Raw genomic sequence first — 10,961 nt, 5'->3', positions numbered from 1 at the left:
ACAGAGACAAAGAGAAATATATATATATATATATATATATATATATATATATATATACACATAAATATCACAGCTTATACAACACAACACAACATATCATGTGACATAATATTATGCAATATGTATTAAGAACACAGTCTGATTTCTTGGTTTCATATTCTCAGCACTCAGATCTAATGATGCACAGAAAGTAGATCGAATGTTGTAAGCTGGTTGTTTGATGTTAGTGCATTACTGAGAGTTTGAGTGATTATTTTTTTTTTCTCAATGAAAAATGTCTTTTTAAAATGTTCTGTTATCTTTTTATCTAATAAATCTCAAACAAACATTTGATCTGAAATTCATGATTTTTTGTTCTTTGTATTAGACCAAAGAAATTCAATTAGATCTTGCTGTTCAAGTCAAGTCAAGAGGCTTTTATTGTCATTCCATCTATGTACAAGTACACAGTGGAGTGAAATTACGTTCCTCCAGGAACAACACGGTGCAACAAGGAACAAAAAGTACAAAGTGCGAACGTGCAGACAGTGTGCAAACAAAAAAATTAAGCTAGAAACAATACAATAAATACAATAAATTAAACAGACATTAGGCACAGTAAACAGACAGGACAGTGCAGCACCAACACAGCACTTATTTCTGAGCACGAGGTAGTGTTGTCAGGCGGACCCTGCCACCAGAGGGAGGCAGAAAGCCTCATAGACAGTCATTTGGCAATTGGCACCACCTGTGTGAGCTCTGCTTAAGGAGACTTCTCCCTGCACCCTCTGCTCAGTTTTGAGCCTGCTATGCTGTAAGCTGGTGTTTCTCTCTATTTAGTTTAAAAAAACAAAAACACAACAAAAAAAAAACACAACTCTTTTTGATTCTAATCTCTGGTGTACCCTCGGTTTTTAAATGAACTATTGAGTCTTCTGCCTGTGAGTATAGTGTGAGTATTAAAATAACAAATAAATAAATAAATAAATAAAGAGTAAAAAGGTATCTTTTGAGTTTTTTTTATTGCTGGGGTCAGCAGTCCACATCTGGGCCCAAATCAGCCATTGGCTCACCTAATATACTCTTGTCTTCCGGTGTGGGGTGGCCACCCCATTACAGCTGTAGATCACGTTGATGGTGTACTGCAGTTTCAATGTTGTTAAAAGAGTTTTCAGTGTTGTTTCAATATTAATTCAGGGTGCAAAAGTTATTAAACAACAACATCAGATTAGAATGTTGATTCAGTTAATTTAACACTGATCCTTTAATGTTGATTTAACATTGATTCAATGCTTTCTTGCTATCTGGGAGGCCATTGCACACTGTATGTGCTGCGCCACATAAAAAAGATGAAGGTGCACGCACCAGCCTCGATGTGTGCCACTCAGTGACACACTAGCTCTGTTTCACTGGCGCTTCACTCTGCCTCTCATACGGACAAATGCTAATGGTCTGTCAGCCTTTCTCTTCGTACATTTCAGCTCAAAACAGTGAGCTTGTGAGTGGTTAGCTAGCTGATAACAAAGGAAGTAAATTCGTAAACGATGTTAAGTTTTATTTGATTAAATTTATTCAGTGTGCAACTTGATGTTTATTGAGTCTCTTTTCTATGTAGTATAGCTGCACTTCACTGCATCTGCTATGCAATGCTATATTGCACATCCAGTGTGCAGTTAAGTTATAGTAGCAAAGAATAGAAGCCTGATTTCTACTGGCCATTTAAGGAGTTATTAGTGCAGCGCAGCCTCCTGGGCATCGCCTCCCATTCAACCCTGTTCTGTGGAACATAAGGTATGAGAGAACTGATCGAGGAGCCACAAGCTGGGGCGTACAAAAGTAAGAAGCTGCTAAGTCGTGCCAGAAAAATCACTTTTTTTAATGTACTGAGAAAATTTCAATGGAAAAATGTGAACTCTGCTCTGCTACAGTAACGTCTGACAGAAATATCACATACTGCATTTCTGAGTGCAGCGTTTTGTTTGTCTAGCACTAAACCCAGAAATCTCAACAAACATTCAACTGCTCACTGAACATGAGTTAGAACAGTCTAAAGAGGAGAGAGTCCAGGAGAGAAGACTGATTTAGGGTCCGGGGGCCATATTAAAGAAACGTCTTTAGTCTGAAATCTTATCTTATCTGCTTTGTCACTGTGACGACTTCAGTAAGGACTGAATTCCGGACAGTAGCTGTTCCAGAATAACAGTTCCTAACCTCATAATCATCATTAACTCCAGATAAGAAAACAGCATCACACAAACATCCTAACTAGACTAAACCTCCTAAATCCTGTCCTAACTTTAGGATGAACCCCAACAGGGTCCTCACTTCTGTTTAAGGTCCGTTTCTATGGTTTTTAGGCAGCTGAGTCAGCAGCATAGTTCACTACCAGCATAATGAGCTCCATTTATTTCTACTGTAAAACGCTGCTTTCACTGTGAGATGATTTTCTTTTCTAACTCTGCGTTTTAAAGATCTCAGACGCTGCAGACTCGATCTCCACCGCCCTCTGATCACCTTCGTGTGTTAATGTTGATGATGAAATATTACAGTGATGGTGGTGAATAATGAGGAGACGGAGCTGAACGTGTGTCTGTTTATTAGGAGGAGTAACGTTAGCGCGCTCGGCTAAAGCGTTTGGGAAATGGAGACTGAAACTGGGGAGCGGCGATGCTCTGATAAACAGCAGGGGGCGCTCTCACAGTATTCACAACTCACAGTTTATCACACTTGACCTTCTTTTACAGTAGGTAGTAACAGTAGGCAGCTGTCTGACTAACTAGCTTGATTATTTTGATGACGTGTTTACATTTCAGCTGTGTTGGAATGGTCAGTTGCTATGTAACGGACATGACAGTTCATTGTTGACTTTGATCGAGTAGGTTTAGATTTCCTAACTGGAGATAAGATGCTGTAAGATAAAATAAGATTCCTAAATTAAGATCAGATTTGCTTCTGTAATATGAATTTGTGAAAACTCTTAAGACAAAAAGATAGGAGGTTTCTGTAATACGGCTCTTCAGGTGCACTAACAGTTTTCCACGTATTGTATTTCTGAAGCCAGATGTCTTTCATGCTGTTGCATTTGTAGTTTGGACTCATCTCAGTTTCTTTTAGTAGAAATCTTTACCTAACTTCCTGCTGACCAGCTATACAGCACAAATAAAAGTAAAGTTTCTGTCTGTTGTTGCCAATAAAACAAAAGTGGGTGGAGCCTCAGAACAGCATTGTTCTGTGTAACTTCATTAAAAATTCACCACATAACCAGTTCAGCATTTGTGAAGGGGAAGAATCTGCGGCTCATACTTGCACCAAAATAAGCAGAATTAACTGCTGTTTCTCTTTACTGGTTAATTATTCAGTTTCTACTGCTGCTCTGGCAGGTAGGAGCTCAAAGAGTCTTATATGTAAACAATATGTAATCCTGACAGCAAGCATTTAAAATGAGTACTGCAGTCCAAATCCAAAATATTTGAGAGTTGCATGTTGCATGTTGCATGTTGGGGCGGCACGGTGGCGCAGTGGGTAGCGCTGTTGCCTCACAGCAAGAAGGGCCTGGGTTTGATGGCTGACTATGTATATCAGCCAAGCCTAAGCCTGTTATCCCGAAAACAAAAGCCCTCTGCTCAGAAAAGACTTGCTGCCTTTAACGAAACTGAAGTCATCTTCATATTCATATTCATAGTTTTTAATTTTCCTGTTACAGTGTTTTTTTTATTGTTGTGTGGTGATAACAAGTTAAATAAAAAATACTTCGTGTCCATATTTTAGTTTATTAAACAAGAGCAACCAAGGCAGAAAACAATAGCAGAGTAATATAAATGGATACAGAGCAGAACTGAACTTTTTCTCCCCGTCTCCAGTTGATAAACCCATACACTGCAACTCAGACACACACTCACAACTTGAATGACCACCTTTTCTGTGTACTAATGTCCATTATTTTCTGTAATATAATGTCTTCCTTTCAGCAAAGACTGGGTTGCCAAAAATGACATCTACACCATGGTTTTGTTTTTTGTATTGCAATGATAGATTATGTTCTAAATTAAAAAAAAAATACAAATCTGTGACATAAAAACAAAAAAAAAAAACAACACTTAAAAAAGAATTGTGCACTATTAGAAAAAAGTAAAGGTGCCATAATCTTGGCCTTGAATATTTAAGTAAAGTGATTCAAAATATATCTTGAACTCACTTTCTTGCGTTACAGATTTTGGGGCATATTTACAAACATAACTAAAACCATATGAAATATTTTTCTGTCCATGAGTAGATTGACTTTATTGACATAGCTCGATACGGCAGACTACACTTTCTGTAACTTGCTATACAGCAAGCACGATGTGGAAAACATAAATATTATCAACAAATTTCTTTGAGTGACTTCAGCCATGATACTGTAGGTAGTGATGCGGGCCTGTGATGCTAACTTAGCTAGGCTAACAACGTAGAAACAGCCACACTGCAAAAACTTTTCATACCAGTGGCAACTTGGTATGAACTTATTTCTAGGCACGTTTTACATGTTTTCAATAAGCTTATTGAGTAAAATCATATCACTGACAGAAACAGGCACAAATATCTGCCAATATAATGAGAGAATTGTACTTGAGAAATTACTTAAAATGCGTAACAATAACTACATAATCTTGTAATGAGCTTAAAAGACTCTTCATATGAGATGTTTATTTATTTATTTATAGACTAGACTTAATTTCATAATTTCACTTGTCAATATACCATTTTCTGCATCATATCAGATATTATCCCTACAAATGTGTACACTGCAGACTCATAGTGGGTTTAAAATCACAGCTCAATGCTGATCAATCGCATTACTTTTTAAACACACATTTAAAGGCTGTGAAATAGTGATTATCTGCTGCAGTCATGTCAGCAGCTGCCATAGAACAGAACTGCAGAGTGGAGTACTAATATAAACAAATAATATGAACATCTGCCATGCTATTTTCTGTCATAATACAATTCTTGTAATATGCGCCTGTTTTCATTTGTACGTTAATGAACATAAGAAACACCAAGAACAGTAAATAATAACACTTAGAATTGCAAGGTAAGATCTGGCAAGACTTCACAAAGACCTTAGCCAAAACAAAAGCTATATACAGAGAGATTAATGAGAAAACAAGCTTCAGGTGATAGTCATCCATTAAAACTCTGGAAAGAGTGACCTCTGCAGGCAGGGAAGGGAATCTCCAGCCAAGAATGTGACAAATACAGTGCAGTAAGAACGAAAGACTTATAGTTAATACAAAGCAAGACAGAGAGTGTAGTACTAACCAGAACTGAGTAAAGGTACTGAGAGTATGTAGAGTGAGACTGTGACTCTGGGTCACAAACAAACTTTAATATTCTCCGAATGCACTGAACCACAGCCCTCGTCACTATTGTTTTTTTTTATTTCTCTTTTTATTCTAAACCAGTTACGCTCTAAGCATCTGTATGTGAGTCCACATTTTAGCTTTCACTTTCATAATTAAATAAATATAGAATTTATTAATTATTAATTTTAATGCAGATACTGAATAATACAGTAGTGTTAAAATAATTCATAGCAGACGCTGAAAATTTTATGTCACTGAAGTATTCATAGTGGCAGTGATGCGGTCCAAAGTCTCCTCTTGTTTATTTGTGCTATGATAGTGAACAAGTGACAGAAGTGAAAGTATATCGAGTGTGAGAATCCAGACAGCAGCGTTCTGTTACACTAGAAACTCAATCTGAACTGCAGTTTTAGCTCTGTGTCCTGAATAAAGACAGAATCCTCACTCTACTGCTTTACTAAATACCTTCCACTGTTTTGCAGTGAAGAACTCAAAGAATCTTAACATTAATGGAAATGGAACAAAGACAGGACGTTATTCTAATAATATAAGCACAATATAAGCTAATAATGAGCGTAATCTCATGAAAGTACTCTTGATTGTGTTATATAGTGTGTGTGTGTGTGTGTGTGTGTGTGTGTGTGATCTAAAGTTGTTACACAGACATCATGTGAGTAGTGTTGAATGTTTAAGCCCTATTAGCTCTTACTGGTGTTTCTCAGTGATTTTAGTGCCGTCTGATTTCACTGTTAGTCATTTTACTCACTGCATGCTCTCACTTCAGTAAAGATTCTGGAGTGTTTCACCTTCTATAAAACGAGCTGTAGAAATAACCTCAGGTTAGATTTATCCAGTGCAAATCAACATGTTGGTAAAAATGCTGTCATATTCTGTGGAAAAGCTATGAAGGCACTCAAAAAAGCTGATTTTACTGCCCTACCTCAACTGTACAACACAGAATATTAAAAAAATGTAAAATTAAAGGAAAAAAAACATTTAATTCAATGAGGTGAGGTGAATTCACAGCAAATGGCTATGCTAATACAGTGCAGACTGCTGGTCAGGATAAACAGAACATTATCTAAATTAAATGTTTTAACATGTTTTCTATTCGTTTCTGGAGTGAAGGCTGTACATAAACCACATTGTTTACACCGAGATATCTTATCCAGTGTGAATTGGTTTTACACAATGTAGTAAAATTGCATTATCCCACCTCCACATTGAAAGCTTTTGTTTTTGTCACCACAGGGAGGATATATATATATATAGTTGCTGTTGGATCAAAACCTCGTTATCTCCATTTTTGTCATTTTTTTCTGGTTTCGACTTAATTAGCTACTGTCCTTTATATTGTGTGTAAATTCATGATGAATAGACCAAGTGAAACGACCCAGAATGACATGTAAACAATTCTGGTTCCATTGACTTACATTAAAAGTACAGTAGGTTTTTTCCTTCTTCTGTAAAGCTACCATTTTGGAGATACGAGGTTTTGTTCCAACAACAGCGATATGTAGGTTTATATTAACTTGGACAGAAAAGTGTTTGTGTTTGTCTAGTACTAAGATCAAAAATCACAAGGAACATTAAACTGAACACTGAACATCACCTGAGCTAGAAAATTCTTCATGAAGCATTAATATGGTTTTAATTTACAGACTGTAGATGGTGCGATGTCTAGGAGAGAAGACTGAATTGGGGTCCTGTTTCTTTAAGAATCCTAAGGTGAAGGCAGGTACGGTCTTGTGGGACCTCTGCAGAGAGAACCTGAGAAAGAGATCGTAATTGTATTTTGGACTCGTCTCAGTCTCTTTTAGTAGAACTCTTTCCCTAAAAGCTTACGTACTACATTTGTGTATGAAATCTGTGTGAGTTACAGGTTTATAAGGACTCAAGATGGGCTGTCAGAGAGATCAATAAAAAGGAGTCCGCGTTCTTTAAGTTCTTCTCTCGTTCTAAATGTAATGACGCAGTCCAAAATCTTCTCTTGTGTGTGATGATGATGTAACAAGTGGCAAAATGAAAGTAACGGTTGTCTGTTTTTGCCAAAGTGGAGCTTTAGAACAGCTTAGTTCCGCATAGCTTCTTAAAAAAATCCACTCCAGCGCTGTGTGAACAGGAAGAGTGTGACACGTGCTTGTGTTGAAATAAACATCATTCACAGCTGTGTAAACTGGCTGCCTTAGTTAACTGAACTTCAAACAATAAGGTAACAGAATGTAAGACACAGATATTGTGATGAATTCAGTTAACTAAGAAATGTCAGGCTTTTTTTCCATTTTTCTACTTCAACACTGAATCATATTTTTTTTTACTATGCATCAGGAAAATAGGTAACAACGAGGGAATTTAATAATCACACTTAAATCCTTAATATTTAATAAATATATTGCAAAAAAATTCTGTTTCGTATGTTTTATAAATGTTTTCAGTGAAGATATTAAGTGAGATGTTACCAAACTGTTAACTACATGTTTTGCCAGCTTTTAAAGTGAAAAGAAGTAAACACAACCTGCAATAACTGCAAATGTTAATGCACAGTTACCTTATACGTGATGACCTTAAAAACAAAAAAGCCATAGTAGAATGGTGCACCATCACTCATATGTCAGCTAAATCTTCCCGCAGGTCCTTCGCTGTCATGTGAGGGTTTTGCTTTGCCTTTCTGGTCAGTATACAAGCACATATCACAATTTCTACTTCTACTGATTTTATCCCTACTTTTTAGCAAATGTGCAGAAAAATTATATTTTTTTAAAAATAGCTTGCTTGGGAGGTTATGTTTACTTCTTGTCATTTAAAAAAAATGAACAAAATATGCAATTTGACCAGGGGTGCCCAAAATTTTACTTACAACATTACATTTATGAGTACTTGTTAAAAAGCCCTACAGCATGTTTAATTCCATTTTTTCTTTAGCACTGGCTCTGTCGGAACAGTGTGTCAGAAATACTGTGTTTGCAGTATGCTTTAAACCAAGGGTGGTCCAAGGGCAGGGCTGCAGGGGCACTGGCCCCAGAAGAAATCTGATTGGCCCCTTAAGCTCCCCTCCTCCAGACACTCACCACCTCCAGTCACATCATTGACAAACCCGTCGCCCTTCAAAGAAATTGTTGGATTTGAATGGTGAATATGTCGCTCACATTAATTGTTCAAGATTGAAAGTTTCAGAAGTGCTGCTGGATAATATGAACTAAAATTACTGGAAATCAGTGCTTTAACGGTGCTGCTAAATGAAATGTCTGTGCAATAGAAGTTTCTTGAGCAGTTGGTTTCATTTTCACAAATATGATATCCCTCTTCAATAGCTGGGCTAAATAGCTGAAAGGCTAGTATGAGTAAATTATCATTGTTTGCCACCAAGAGAGTCAGATACCTTTTTCTTTTGAACTTCTGAAATTGATGTAGAACATTTTGATATCTGTGGACTGTACTCCCTAGGTGGCAATCATAGGGGTCCAAGCACTTCGCGCCTTACAACACAAATGACAGTGAGATTTAGAATCGTCTCTATTCATATTAATTGTTGAGGAAGGATCTTAAAAGCGGATGTTCACCAAATTTCATACACACTGACACTGGAATAATAAGTGATAGGTTATTTTAAACAAATGTTTCAAAATACCTGGAACTGTACAGCTTTTGGCATGACTCAAATGGCCACAGTCATTGAACTCAATGAATTCAATCTTTCTACAATCTTCATCTTTCAAGCATATCCAGTCCTGGTCCTGGAGATCTATCAACCTGCAGAGTTTAATTTCAGCTCTTATACTACACACCTGATCCAATTAATAGACGCCTTTAGAGGCATCTGAAAATTAGACACAGGGGTGATAGATCTGAACTTTCCAGGATGGTGGATCTCCAGGACTAGTGCCCTCTGTTCAATAGCAATCACCTGTTTCCCTATAGGAATGCACCATAATGCTTCATTTTCATTTAAAATAATTAAAATTTTAAAGAAAAAAAGTTAAATGTTCTAAGCCTCTGGACCCTGTACACTGGGTTGGTTTCAGAATTTGTCCCATTTTTCACTGCTTATGAGTTTGCATATCTGTATTGTATTAGTTGTGAAATTATTAGCCTCATCATTTGTAAGAAATGGTTTCCTTTGTCCCTGTCTGTCCCTGAAAATCCACTGAATTTCCTTTCATTCCCCTCTTTTGTTCCCTAGGAACAACACTCTTAAAAAGGAGTGTCCACCACCAGGGCTGGGTGAAAAACCTGCAACAAGGGCCAATTAGTAAAGGAAAAGTCCCAGCCTACCCAAATTTCATTTTGGCGTAGGATATTCACACTCCCAGGTGGATTTCAGCGTGCTCGGGCATTTACTCCACAAGTCAACTAACTTGTGACTAGTGAAAACCGTGTCAGCATGGAGGACACAAAATAAAACATAATAATGTTACAGAGAGCACAAAATATAAAATGGAAATATTCAAAATTTAAACAAAAGAACAATCAACAGACCCACTGCCAGTGTATTCATGAGAGCGATTAGAAACTTGTTTGGACAACAGAGGGACAGATGCCATGGACAGATACCTTGTGCTTGGATTACAAGCACAAGGTATAACACAACTCAAACGTAAGCGAAAAAAAAAGTTATTCAAAATGTTCACTCATGCAAAAGTATACAGATGGTTTTCTGGCCTGTTTTGCAACTTTGTGCTGCGTGACAGGCACAGCGTAGGTTGCCAGGAGAGAGATTACTAGCAGGTCGTCCCGCAACGTGTCATCAATAGCTCATCTTGATCAGTCCTGTCTGAGATTGTGGTGAAGAGGTTTTAATAGACAAATTGCTAGTGCATGTCAAAATGCTCTTGTAACCACTGCGCCTCTGTGCTGTCATGTGCTGCGTTGACATGGTGTTAAGGATAGTAAGCACCTGATGTGAAGTGTACAATGTCATTGGGTGCGAAAGGGCAATTTCTTCTGCATCCTGTACCATCAGGGCAGCCGCAGCTACAGCCCACAAACAAGCAGGCAGCCCTTGTGCCACTACATCTAATGTTTTGGATATATATGCAACAGGTCTCATCTTTAGCAGGTCATCAGCATACTGCAACACCGTACAGCCTTGAGGGTATCCAGGGAATCGCGCACGGCGGCGGCCAAAACAGCTGGAGAAACCACACATCCGGGAGACGCTGCCATGCGTATTGTCCTTCTTTGAAACTGAAAGCAAAAGTGGGCTGAGTGTCCTCATGGACTAGGATGCAGAAAACGGCCGAACACAAGTCTACAATAGTGAAATGTGTGTCTTAGTAGAATTCTATTAACAATGGCACAAGTGGCACAGGAGGGACGACAACTTTGTTTACTTGCCATAAATCTTGTGCAAATCTCAGACCTCTACCACCCGCCTTGCTAACAGGCAATTATTGGCATGTTATATGGAGATGTTGTTTCAACTATCATGCCTTGTTTCAACAGTGATTGTATCACACCCTCAATTCCTTCTTTCTTTTCTCTAGACAAAGGGTATTGGTCTTTTTGTTAACCGTTGTTGGCCATTTAGGGGTGACATATTTATCCCATTCAATTTTCATTTTACTCCATGTCACCAGACAATGATCCATATATTCATAATCCCATTTGGGATCCCCTACATGATGTCTTATGCATGGT

This window comes from Colossoma macropomum, unplaced genomic scaffold, assembly GCF_904425465.1.
Source record: "Colossoma macropomum unplaced genomic scaffold, Colossoma_macropomum, whole genome shotgun sequence".
NCBI lineage: Eukaryota > Metazoa > Chordata > Actinopteri > Characiformes > Serrasalmidae > Colossoma > Colossoma macropomum.
The sequence above is the reverse complement of the archived record's forward strand: the minus strand, read 5'-3'. Positions refer to the sequence as shown.